At 43.3% G+C, this 13851-nt stretch overlaps 8 pseudogenes; all 8 read right to left on the bottom strand.

The window, feature by feature from the left end:
- Positions 1-569: 569 nt before the first annotated feature.
- Positions 570-833, bottom strand: LOC130286662 (U2 spliceosomal RNA; annotated as a pseudogene).
- A 1482-nt stretch (positions 834-2315) lies between these two features.
- LOC130286661 (U2 spliceosomal RNA) lies at positions 2316-2579 on the bottom strand (annotated as a pseudogene).
- Positions 2580-4038: 1459 nt separating this feature from the next.
- LOC130286660 (U2 spliceosomal RNA) lies at positions 4039-4302 on the bottom strand (annotated as a pseudogene).
- A 1463-nt stretch (positions 4303-5765) lies between these two features.
- On the bottom strand, positions 5766-6029 carry LOC130287739 (U2 spliceosomal RNA; annotated as a pseudogene).
- Positions 6030-7496: 1467 nt separating this feature from the next.
- Positions 7497-7760, bottom strand: LOC130286659 (U2 spliceosomal RNA; annotated as a pseudogene).
- A 1473-nt stretch (positions 7761-9233) lies between these two features.
- LOC130287738 (U2 spliceosomal RNA) lies at positions 9234-9497 on the bottom strand (annotated as a pseudogene).
- A 1467-nt stretch (positions 9498-10964) lies between these two features.
- On the bottom strand, positions 10965-11228 carry LOC130286658 (U2 spliceosomal RNA; annotated as a pseudogene).
- A 1477-nt stretch (positions 11229-12705) lies between these two features.
- LOC130287737 (U2 spliceosomal RNA) lies at positions 12706-12969 on the bottom strand (annotated as a pseudogene).
- Positions 12970-13851: the final 882 nt, after the last annotated feature.

Below are 13851 nucleotides of genomic sequence, written 5' to 3'. Positions count from 1 at the left end.
TCGCTCACTAAGTCAGTCTCTCTCTCTCTCTCTTTTTCTTTTTATATATATTTTTTTCCGTCTTCTTCTTCTTCTTCAGACCCTGTCATAGCACTAATGCCTTTCCAATACCACCAGCAGATGGAGACACTCCATTGCAACATTGGTTGTGAGCAGCAGTTTCTAAAAACAAATGCCTCATGGCGGATTTCCCATCCATCAATGGATGGTAAATTTTGTTTTTATCATTCACTGACCACAGAAACCAATGCATGGTCAAGCAACAGCAATGACACACCCTTGTGTATAGGCATGAGACCCTCATGTCATTTAACAGGATTCAGCACCACCCACAAGACAGCTACCTGTCATGGCATGTCAAACCTGCACAGGTGTGCTAGATTATTATTAATTAGTTTTATTTTATTTTTTTACACCAATCAGTGTGCAAACATGGTCATTAAAACGCTAAATGAATAGACGTTCATAAACCAGTCAGTGCAACTCATCATTTTGGTCTCCAATTCTCAAACTCAAATTCTCACCCACGGAGGATTAAATGAGAATCTTTCTTGTTTAACACTGGAATGGGGTGGTGCACTGTTCACTACCCGAAGATACTGCCACATCGGGTCAATGCATAGGGCGACAGAAGCAAGCTTCCAAATCAGCTCCCTTTCTCAAAAATCCATTTAATTTATGGTCCCCAGATAGGGAACGTATGTATCAGTATGTGCTCACAAGTCACCCAAGTGCAAGTATTCACACAAAAAAAAACGTGCCTCAGGATGCGATCTGTCGCAAGATCCTTTCTTTTTTTACACTTGATCTAAGCCAAAAGGCCTAGAGGGGATAACCGGGAAAGGGGTGGACCCAACCATGTCCCCTTCATGAGCACTCACATTACTCATAGGAATGGAAGGAAGGCTGGCAGCCAACCAGCCTCCCATACACTTTCTGGGTGGGTGGCAGTCAGCCACCCATACATACATACAGCACAGGCTAAACCCACATCATCACTTAAAAAAAGGACAGGCGACCATTGCACTCTGATGGAGCATTTAGCAATGCAATCCATAGCCTGGCTTTTGCCTGAACCCCCATCACTCCTCCTCTTGCATATAAGACAATATTTCAGATCTGCATATGAAAACAACACGCCTACCTTTGTTGCACATAGCTGCCTGCCTGTCTCTAGTTACCCCACTGGCTGTAGCTGCGTCCCTTCCGACATGGAATAACACCAACTGTAACGATAAACTGAAAATTAACAGTATAAACCTGCATCATTTTGGACTCTGGTATTTGCTGAATCCGGGTGACCTGACAATCGATGGTGGTGCCGCTGGTGATTCTGGCCTTCTTGGAATCTGTTGGGCCTATGTGTTAGCTCACACATCACTTGGGTATCCATGGTAACTACCACAACATGGTCATCTGCAGTTTACATCTAGCCCGTGGCATTGAATGGCATTTTAAAAGTGCTAAGGGTCCTGGTGCAATAATCCTCCCATGAGGATCAGCCTCAACGGCTTTGTAGATTGCACTCATGTCAGCAACTCCATATACATTTTTTTTTCTTCATGCTTCTTTCTTCATCCTTTTTTCTTTCTGTCATTCAGACTTTCATTCATTCGATCTCTCTCACTCACTTGCTTTAACTCATTTGTTCTCACTCACTTACTCACTCACTTAATCACTCACTCACTCATTCACTTTCACTCACTCTCACTCTCTCACTCACTCGCTCACTAAGTCAGTCTCTCTCTCTCTCTCTCTTTTTCTTTTTATATATATTTTTTTCCGTCTTCTTCTTCTTCTTCTTCTTCTTCTTCTTCTTCTTCAGACCCTGTCATAGCACTAATGCCTTTCCAATACCACCAGCAGATGGAGACACTCCATTGCAACATTGGTTGTGAGCAGCAGTTTCTAAAAACAAATGCCTCATGGCGGATTTCCCATCCATCAATGGATGGTAAATTTTGTTTTTATCATTCACTGACCACAGAAACCAATGCATGGTCAAGCAACAGCAATGACACACCCTTGTGTATAGGCATGAGACCCTCATGTCATTTAACAGGATTCAGCACCACCCACAAGACAGCTACCTGTCATGGCATGTCAAACCTGCACAGGTGTGCTAGATTATTATTATTTAGTTTTATTTTATTTTTTTACACCAATCAGTGTGCAAACATGGTCATTAAAACGCTAAATGAATAGACGTTCATAAACCAGTCAGTGCAACTCATCATTTTGGTCTCCAATTCTCAAACTCAAATTCTCACCCACGGAGGATTAAATGAGAATCTTTCTTGTTTAACACTGGAATGGGGTGGTGCACTGTTCACTACCCGAAGATACTGCCACATCGGGTCAATGCATAGGGCGACAGAAGCAAGCTTCCAAATCAGCTCCCTTTCTCAAAAATCCATTTAATTTATGGTCCCCAGATAGGGAACGTATGTATCAGTATGTGCTCACAAGTCACCCAAGTGCAAGTATTCACACAAAAAAAAACGTGCCTCAGGATGCGATCTGTCGCAAGATCCTTTCTTTTTTTACACTTGATCTAAGCCAAAAGGCCTAGAGGGGATAACCGGGAAAGGGGTGGACCCAACCATGTCCCCTTCATGAGCACTCACATTACTCATAGGAATGGAAGGAAGGCTGGCAGCCAACCAGCCTCCCATACACTTTCTGGGTGGGTGGCAGTCAGCCACCCATACATACATACAGCACAGGCTAAACCCACATAATCACTTAAAAAAAGGACAGGCGACCATTGCACTCTGATGGAGCATTTAGCAATGCAATCCATAGCCTGGCTTTTGCCTGAACCCCCATCACTCCTCCTCTTGCATATAAGACAATATTTCAGATCTGCATATGAAAACAACACGCCTACCTTTGTTGCACATAGCTGCCTGCCTGTCTCTAGTTACCCCACTGGCTGTAGCTGCGTCCCTTCCGACATGGAATAACACCAACTGTAACGATAAACTGAAAATTAACAGTATAAACCTGCATCATTTTGGACTCTGGTATTTGCTGAATCCGGGTGACCTGACAATCGATGGTGGTGCCGCTGGTGATTCTGGCCTTCTTGGAATCTGTTGGGCCTATGTGTTAGCTCACACATCACTTGGGTATCCATGGTAACTACCACAACATGGTCATCTGCAGTTTACATCTAGCCCGTGGCATTGAATGGCATTTTAAAAGTGCTAAGGGTCCTGGTGCAATAATCCTCCCATGAGGATCAGCCTCAACGGCTTTGTAGATTGCACTCATGTCAGCAACTCCATATACATTTTTTTTTCTTCATGCTTCTTTCTTCATCCTTTTTTCTTTCTGTCATTCAGACTTTCATTCATTCGATCTCTCTCACTCACTTGCTTTAACTCATTTGTTCTCACTCACTCACTCACTCAATCACTCACTCACTCATTCACTCTCACTCACTCTCACTCACTCGCTCACTAAGTCAGTCTCTCTCTCTCTCTCTTTTTCTTTTTATATATATTTTTTTCCGTCTTCTTCTTCTTCTTCTTCTTCTTCTTCAGACCCTGTCATAGCACTAATGCCTTTCCAATACCACCAGCAGATGGAGACACTCCATTGCAACATTGGTTGTGAGCAGCAGTTTCTAAAAACAAATGCCTCATGGCGGATTTCCCATCCATCAATGGATGGTAAATTTTGTTTTTATCATTCACTGACCACAGAAACCAATGCATGGTCAAGCAACAGCAATGACACACCCTTGTGTATAGGCATGAGACCCTCATGTCATTTAACAGGATTCAGCACCACCCACAAGACAGCTACCTGTCATGTCATGTCAAACCTGCACAGGTGTGCTAGATTATTATTATTTAGTTTTATTTTATTTTTTTACACCAATCAGTGTGCAAACATGGTCATTAAAACGCTAAATGAATAGACGTTCATAAACCAGTCAGTGCAACTCATCATTTTGGTCTCCAATTCTCAAACTCAAATTCTCACCCACGGAGGATTAAATGAGAATCTTTCTTGTTTAACACTGGAATGGGGTGGTGCACTGTTCACTACCCGAAGATACTGCCACATCGGGTCAATGCATAGGGCGACAGAAGCAAGCTTCCAAATCAGCTCCCTTTCTCAAAAATCCATTTAATTTATGGTCCCCAGATAGGGAACGTATGTATCAGTATGTGCTCACAAGTCACCCAAGTGCAAGTATTCACACAAAAAAAAACGTGCCTCAGGATGCGATCTGTCGCAAGATCCTTTCTTTTTTTACACTTGATCTAAGCCAAAAGGCCTAGAGGGGATAACCGGGAAAGGGGTGGACCCAACCATGTCCCCTTCATGAGCACTCACATTACTCATAGGAATGGAAGGAAGGCTGGCAGCCAACCAGCCTCCCATACACTTTCTGGGTGGGTGGCAGTCAGCCACCCATACATACATACAGCACAGGCTAAACCCACATCATCACTTAAAAAAAGGACAGGCGACCATTGCACTCTGATGGAGCATTTAACAATGCAATCCATAGCCTGGCTTTTGCCTGAACCCCCATCACTCCTCCTCTTGCATATAAGACAATATTTCAGATCTGCATATGAAAACAACACGCCTACCTTTGTTGCACATAGCTGCCTGCCTGTCTCTAGTTACCCCACTGGCTGTAGCTGCGTCCCTTCCGACATGGAATAACACCAACTGTAACGATAAACTGAAAATTAACAGTATAAACCTGCATCATTTTGGACTCTGGTATTTGCTGAATCCGGGTGACCTGACAATCGATGGTGGTGCCGCTGGTGATTCTGGCCTTCTTGGAATCTGTTGGGCCTATGTGTTAGCTCACACATCACTTGGGTATCCATGGTAACTACCACAACATGGTCATCTGCAGTTTACATCTAGCCCGTGGCATTGAATGGCATTTTAAAAGTGCTAAGGGTCCTGGTGCAATAATCCTCCCATGAGGATCAGCCTCAACGGCTTTGTAGATTGCACTCATGTCAGCAACTCCATATACATTTTTTTTTCTTCATGCTTCTTTCTTCATCCTTTTTTCTTTCTGTCATTCAGACTTTCATTCATTCGATCTCTCTCACTCACTTGCTTTAACTCATTTGTTCTCACTCACTCACTCACTTAATCACTCACTCACTCATTCACTCTCACTCACTCTCACTCTCTCACTCACTCGCTCACTAAGTCAGTCTCTCTCTCTCTCTCTCTTTTTCTTTTTATATATATTTTTTTCCGTCTTCTTCTTCTTCTTCTTCTTCAGACCCTGTCATAGCACTAATGCCTTTCCAATACCACCAGCAGATGGAGACACTCCATTGCAACATTGGTTGTGAGCAGCAGTTTCTAAAAACAAATGCCTCATGGCGGATTTCCCATCCATCAATGGATGGTAAATTTTGTTTTTATCATTCACTGACCACAGAAACCAATGCATGGTCAAGCAACAGCAATGACACACCCTTGTGTATAGGCATGAGACCCTCATGTCATTTAACAGGATTCAGCACCACCCACAAGACAGCTACCTGTCATGTCATGTCAAACCTGCACAGGTGTGCTAGATTATTATTATTTAGTTTTATTTTATTTTTTTACACCAATCAGTGTGCAAACATGGTCATTAAAACGCTAAATGAATAGACGTTCATAAACCAGTCAGTGCAACTCATCATTTTGGTCTCCAATTCTCAAACTCAAATTCTCACCCACGGAGGATTAAATGAGAATCTTTCTTGTTTAACACTGGAATGGGGTGGTGCACTGTTCACTACCCGAAGATACTGCCACATCGGGTCAATGCATAGGGCGACAGAAGCAAGCTTCCAAATCAGCTCCCTTTCTCAAAAATCCATTTAATTTATGGTCCCCAGATAGGGAACGTATGTATCAGTATGTGCTCACAAGTCACCCAAGTGCAAGTATTCACACAAAATAAAACGTGCCTCAGGATACGATCTGTCGCAAGATCCTTTCTTTTTTTACACTTGATCTAAGCCAAAAGGCCTAGAGGGGATAACCGGGAAAGGGGTGGACCCAACCATGTCCCCTTCATGAGCACTCACATTACTCATAGGAATGGAAGGAAGGCTGGCAGCCAACCAGCCTCCCATACATTTTCTGGGTGGGTGGCAGTCAGCCAACCATACATACATACAGCACAGGCTAAACCCACATAATCACTTAAAAAAAGGACAGGCGACCATTGCACTCTGATGGAGCATTTAGCAATGCAATCCATAGCCTGGCTTTTGCCTGAACCCCCATCACTCCTCCTCTTGCATATAAGACAATATTTCAAATCTGCATATGAAAACAACACGCCTACCTTTGTTGCACATAGCTGCCTGCCTGTCTCTAGTTACCCCACTGGCTGTAGCTGCGTCCCTTCCGACATGGAACAACACCAACTGTAACGATAAACTGAAAATTAACAGTATAAACCTGCATCATTTTGGACTCTGGTATTTGCTGAATCCGGGTGACCTGACAATCGATGGTGGTGCCGCTGGTGATTCTGGCCTTCTTGGAATCTGTTGGGCCTATGTGTTAGCTCACACATCACTTGGGTATCCATGGTAACTACCACAACATGGTCATCTGCAGTTTACATCTAGCCCGTGGCATTGAATGGCATTTTAAAAGTGCTAAGGGTCCTGGTGCAATAATCCTCCCATGAGGATCAGCCTCAACGGCTTTGTAGATTGCACTCATGTCAGCAACTCCATATACATTTTTTTTTCTTCATGCTTCTTTCTTCATCCTTTTTTCTTTCTGTCATTCAGACTTTCATTCATTCGATCTCTCTCACTCACTTGCTTTAACTCATTTGTTCTCACTCACTCACTCACTCACTCAATCACTCACTCACTCATTCACTCTCACTCACTCTCACTCTCTCACTCACTCGCTCACTAAGTCAGTCTCTCTCTCTCTCTCTCTTTTTCTTTTTATATATATTTTTTTCCGTCTTCTTCTTCTTCTTCTTCTTCAGACCCTGTCATAGCACTAATGCCTTTCCAATACCACCAGCAGATGGAGACACTCCATTGCAACATTGGTTGTGAGCAGCAGTTTCTAAAAACAAATGCCTCATGGCGGATTTCCCATCCATCAATGGATGGTAAATTTTGTTTTTATCATTCACTGACCACAGAAACCAATGCATGGTCAAGCAACAGCAATGACACACCCTTGTGTATAGGCATGAGACCCTCATGTCATTTAACAGGATTCAGCACCACCCACAAGACAGCTACCTGTCATGTCATGTCAAACCTGCACAGGTGTGCTAGATTATTATTATTTAGTTTTATTTTATTTTTTTACACCAATCAGTGTGCAAACATGGTCATTAAAACGCTAAATGAATAGACGTTCATAAACCAGTCAGTGCAACTCATCATTTTGGTCTCCAATTCTCAAACTCAAATTCTCACCCACGGAGGATTAAATGAGAATCTTTCTTGTTTAACACTGGAATGGGGTGGTGCACTGTTCACTACCCGAAGATACTGCCACATCGGGTCAATGCATAGGGCGACAGAAGCAAGCTTCCAAATCAGCTCCCTTTCTCAAAAATCCATTTAATTTATGGTCCCCAGATAGGGAACGTATGTATCAGTATGTGCTCACAAGTCACCCAAGTGCAAGTATTCACACAAAAAAAAACGTGCCTCAGGATGCGATCTGTCGCAAGATCCTTTCTTTTTTTACACTTGATCTAAGCCAAAAGGCCTAGAGGGGATAACCGGGAAAGGGGTGGACCCAACCATGTCCCCTTCATGAGCACTCACATTACTCATAGGAATGGAAGGAAGGCTGGCAGCCAACCAGCCTCCCATACACTTTCTGGGTGGGTGGCAGTCAGCCACCCATACATACATACAGCACAGGCTAAACCCACATCATCACTTAAAAAAAGGACAGGCGACCATTGCACTCTGATGGAGCATTTAACAATGCAATCCATAGCCTGGCTTTTGCCTGAACCCCCATCACTCCTCCTCTTGCATATAAGACAATATTTCAGATCTGCATATGAAAACAACACGCCTACCTTTGTTGCACATAGCTGCCTGCCTGTCTCTAGTTACCCCACTGGCTGTAGCTGCGTCCCTTCCGACATGGAATAACACCAACTGTAACGATAAACTGAAAATTAACAGTATAAACCTGCATCATTTTGGACTCTGGTATTTGCTGAATCCGGGTGACCTGACAATCGATGGTGGTGCCGCTGGTGATTCTGGCCTTCTTGGAATCTGTTGGGCCTATGTGTTAGCTCACACATCACTTGGGTATCCATGGTAACTACCACAACATGGTCATCTGCAGTTTACATCTAGCCCGTGGCATTGAATGGCATTTTAAAAGTGCTAAGGGTCCTGGTGCAATAATCCTCCCATGAGGATCAGCCTCAACGGCTTTGTAGATTGCACTCATGTCAGCAACTCCATATACATTTTTTTTTCTTCATGCTTCTTTCTTCATCCTTTTTTCTTTCTGTCATTCAGACTTTCATTCATTCGATCTCTCTCACTCACTTGCTTTAACTCATTTGTTCTCACTCACTCACTCACTCACTTAATCACTCACTCACTCATTCACTCTCACTCACTCTCACTCTCTCACTCACTCGCTCACTAAGTCAGTCTCTCTCTCTCTCTCTCTTTTTCTTTTTATATATATTTTTTTCCGTCTTCTTCTTCTTCTTCTTCTTCTTCTTCAGACCCTGTCATAGCACTAATGCCTTTCCAATACCACCAGCAGATGGAGACACTCCATTGCAACATTGGTTGTGAGCAGCAGTTTCTAAAAACAAATGCCTCATGGCGGATTTCCCATCCATCAATGGATGGTAAATTTTGTTTTTATCATTCACTGACCACAGAAACCAATGCATGGTCAAGCAACAGCAATGACACACCCTTGTGTATAGGCATGAGACCCTCATGTCATTTAACAGGATTCAGCACCACCCACAAGACAGCTACCTGTCATGTCATGTCAAACCTGCACAGGTGTGCTAGATTATTATTATTTAGTTTTATTTTATTTTTTTACACCAATCAGTGTGCAAACATGGTCATTAAAACGCTAAATGAATAGACGTTCATAAACCAGTCAGTGCAACTCATCATTTTGGTCTCCAATTCTCAAACTCAAATTCTCACCCACGGAGGATTAAATGAGAATCTTTCTTGTTTAACACTGGAATGGGGTGGTGCACTGTTCACTACCCGAAGATACTGCCACATCGGGTCAATGCATAGGGCGACAGAAGCAAGCTTCCAAATCAGCTCCCTTTCTCAAAAATCCATTTAATTTATGGTCCCCAGATAGGGAACGTATGTATCAGTATGTGCTCACAAGTCACCCAAGTGCAAGTATTCACACAAAATAAAACGTGCCTCAGGATACGATCTGTCGCAAGATCCTTTCTTTTTTTACACTTGATCTAAGCCAAAAGGCCTAGAGGGGATAACCGGGAAAGGGGTGGACCCAACCATGTCCCCTTCATGAGCACTCACATTACTCATAGGAATGGAAGGAAGGCTGGCAGCCAACCAGCCTCCCATACATTTTCTGGGTGGGTGGCAGTCAGCCACCCATACATACATACAGCACAGGCTAAACCCACATAATCACTTAAAAAAAGGACAGGCGACCATTGCACTCTGATGGAGCATTTAGCAATGCAATCCATAGCCTGGCTTTTGCCTGAACCCCCATCACTCCTCCTCTTGCATATAAGACAATATTTCAGATCTGCATATGAAAACAACACGCCTACCTTTGTTGCACATAGCTGCCTGCCTGTCTCTAGTTACCCCACTGGCTGTAGCTGCGTCCCTTCCGACATGGAACAACACCAACTGTAACGATAAACTGAAAATTAACAGTATAAACCTGCATCATTTTGGACTCTGGTATTTGCTGAATCCGGGTGACCTGACAATCGATGGTGGTGCCGCTGGTGATTCTGGCCTTCTTGGAATCTGTTGGGCCTATGTGTTAGCTCACACATCACTTGGGTATCCATGGTAACTACCACAACATGGTCATCTGCAGTTTACATCTAGCCCGTGGCATTGAATGGCATTTTAAAAGTGCTAAGGGTCCTGGTGCAATAATCCTCCCATGAGGATCAGCCTCAACGGCTTTGTAGATTGCACTCATGTCAGCAACTCCATATACATTTTTTTTTCTTCATGCTTCTTTCTTCATCCTTTTTTCTTTCTGTCATTCAGACTTTCATTCATTCGATCTCTCTCACTCACTTGCTTTAACTCATTTGTTCTCACTCACTCACTCACTCACTCAATCACTCACTCACTCATTCACTCTCACTCACTCTCACTCTCTCACTCACTCGCTCACTAAGTCAGTCTCTCTCTCTCTCTCTCTTTTTCTTTTTATATATATTTTTTTCCGTCTTCTTCTTCTTCTTCTTCTTCAGACCCTGTCATAGCACTAATGCCTTTCCAATACCACCAGCAGATGGAGACACTCCATTGCAACATTGGTTGTGAGCAGCAGTTTCTAAAAACAAATGCCTCATGGCGGATTTCCCATCCATCAATGGATGGTAAATTTTGTTTTTATCATTCACTGACCACAGAAATCAATGCATGGTCAAGCAACAGCAATGACACACCCTTGTGTATAGGCATGAGACCCTCATGTCATTTAACAGGATTCAGCACCACCCACAAGACAGCTACCTGTCATGTCATGTCAAACCTGCACAGGTGTGCTAGATTATTATTATTTAGTTTTATTTTATTTTTTTACACCAATCAGTGTGCAAACATGGTCATTAAAACGCTAAATGAATAGACGTTCATAAACCAGTCAGTGCAACTCATCATTTTGGTCTCCAATTCTCAAACTCAAATTCTCACCCACGGAGGATTAAATGAGAATCTTTCTTGTTTAACACTGGAATGGGGTGGTGCACTGTTCACTACCCGAAGATACTGCCACATCGGGTCAATGCATAGGGCGACAGAAGCAAGCTTCCAAATCAGCTCCCTTTCTCAAAAATCCATTTAATTTATGGTCCCCAGATAGGGAACGTATGTATCAGTATGTGCTCACAAGTCACCCAAGTGCAAGTATTCACACAAAAAAAAACGTGCCTCAGGATGCGATCTGTCGCAAGATCCTTTCTTTTTTTACACTTGATCTAAGCCAAAAGGCCTAGAGGGGATAACCGGGAAAGGGGTGGACCCAACCATGTCCCCTTCATGAGCACTCACATTACTCATAGGAATGGAAGGAAGGCTGGCAGCCAACCAGCCTCCCATACACTTTCTGGGTGGGTGGGTGGCAGTCAGCCACCCATACATACATACAGCACAGGCTAAACCCACATCATCACTTAAAAAAAGGACAGGCGACCATTGCACTCTGATGGAGCATTTAGCAATGCAATCCATAGCCTGGCTTTTGCCTGAACCCCCATCACTCCTCCTCTTGCATATAAGACAATATTTCAGATCTGCATATGAAAACAACACGCCTACCTTTGTTGCACATAGCTGCCTGCCTGTCTCTAGTTACCCCACTGGCTGTAGCTGCGTCCCTTCCGACATGGAATAACACCAACTGTAACGATAAACTGAAAATTAACAGTATAAACCTGCATCATTTTGGACTCTGGTATTTGCTGAATCCGGGTGACCTGACAATCGATGGTGGTGCCGCTGGTGATTCTGGCCTTCTTGGAATCTGTTGGGCCTATGTGTTAGCTCACACATCACTTGGGTATCCATGGTAACTACCACAACATGGTCATCTGCAGTTTACATCTAGCCCGTGGCATTGAATGGCATTTTAAAAGTGCTAAGGGTCCTGGTGCAATAATCCTCCCATGAGGATCAGCCTCAACGGCTTTGTAGATTGCACTCATGTCAGCAACTCCATATACATTTTTTTTTCTTCATGCTTCTTTCTTCATCCTTTTTTCTTTCTGTCATTCAGACTTTCATTCATTCGATCTCTCTCACTCACTTGCTTTAACTCATTTGTTCTCACTCACTCACTCACTCACTTAATCACTCACTCACTCATTCACTCTCACTCACTCTCACTCTCTCACTCACTCGCTCACTAAGTCAGTCTCTCTCTCTCTCTCTCTTTTTCTTTTTATATATATTTTTTTCCGTCTTCTTCTTCTTCTTCTTCTTCTTCTTCAGACCCTGTCATAGCACTAATGCCTTTCCAATACCACCAGCAGATGGAGACACTCCATTGCAACATTGGTTGTGAGCAGCAGTTTCTAAAAACAAATGCCTCATGGCGGATTTCCCATCCATCAATGGATGGTAAATTTTGTTTTTATCATTCACTGACCACAGAAACCAATGCATGGTCAAGCAACAGCAATGACACACCCTTGTGTATAGGCATGAGACCCTCATGTCATTTAACAGGATTCAGCACCACCCACAAGACAGCTACCTGTCATGTCATGTCAAACCTGCACAGGTGTGCTAGATTATTATTATTTAGTTTTATTTTATTTTTTTACACCAATCAGTGTGCAAACATGGTCATTAAAACGCTAAATGAATAGACGTTCATAAACCAGTCAGTGCAACTCATCATTTTGGTCTCCAATTCTCAAACTCAAATTCTCACCCACGGAGGATTAAATGAGAATCTTTCTTGTTTAACACTGGAATGGGGTGGTGCACTGTTCACTACCCGAAGATACTGCCACATCGGGTCAATGCATAGGGCGACAGAAGCAAGCTTCCAAATCAGCTCCCTTTCTCAAAAATCCATTTAATTTATGGTCCCCAGATAGGGAACGTATGTATCAGTATGTGCTCACAAGTCACCCAAGTGCAAGTATTCACACAAAATAAAACGTGCCTCAGGATACGATCTGTCGCAAGATCCTTTCTTTTTTTACACTTGATCTAAGCCAAAAGGCCTAGAGGGGATAACCGGGAAAGGGGTGGACCCAACCATGTCCCCTTCATGAGCACTCACATTACTCATAGGAATGGAAGGAAGGCTGGCAGCCAACCAGCCTCCCATACACTTTCTGGGTGGGTGGCAGTCAGCCACCCATACATACATACAGCACAGGCTAAACCCACATCATCACTTAAAAAAAGGACAGGCGACCATTGCACTCTGATGGAGCATTTAGCAATGCAATCCATAGCCTGGCTTTTGCCTGAACCCCCATCACTCCTCCTCTTGCATATAAGACAATATTTCAGATCTGCATATGAAAACAACACGCCTACCTTTGTTGCACATAGCTGCCTGCCTGTCTCTAGTTACCCCACTGGCTGTAGCTGCGTCCCTTCCGACATGGAATAACACCAACTGTAACGATAAACTGAAAATTAACAGTATAAACCTGCATCATTTTGGACTCTGGTATTTGCTGAATCCGGGTGACCTGACAATCGATGGTGGTGCCGCTGGTGATTCTGGCCTTCTTGGAATCTGTTGGGCCTATGTGTTAGCTCACACATCACTTGGGTATCCATGGTAACTACCACAACATGGTCATCTGCAGTTTACATCTAGCCCGTGGCATTGAATGGCATTTTAAAAGTGCTAAGGGTCCTGGTGCAATAATCCTCCCATGAGGATCAGCCTCAACGGCTTTGTAGATTGCACTCATGTCAGCAACTCCATATGCATTTTTTTTTCTTCATGCTTCTTTCTTCATCCTTTTTTCTTTCTGTCATTCAGACTTTCATTCATTCGATCTCTCTCACTTACTTGCTTTAACTCATTTGTTCTCACTCACTCACTCACTCAATCACTCACTCACTCATTCACTCTCACTCACTCTCACTCTCTCAC

The sequence above is a fragment of the Hyla sarda genome, chromosome 8 (assembly GCF_029499605.1).
Source record: "Hyla sarda isolate aHylSar1 chromosome 8, aHylSar1.hap1, whole genome shotgun sequence".
Classification (NCBI taxonomy): Eukaryota; Metazoa; Chordata; class Amphibia; order Anura; family Hylidae; genus Hyla; species Hyla sarda.
The sequence above is the reverse complement of the archived record's forward strand: the minus strand, read 5'-3'. Positions and strand labels throughout refer to the sequence as shown.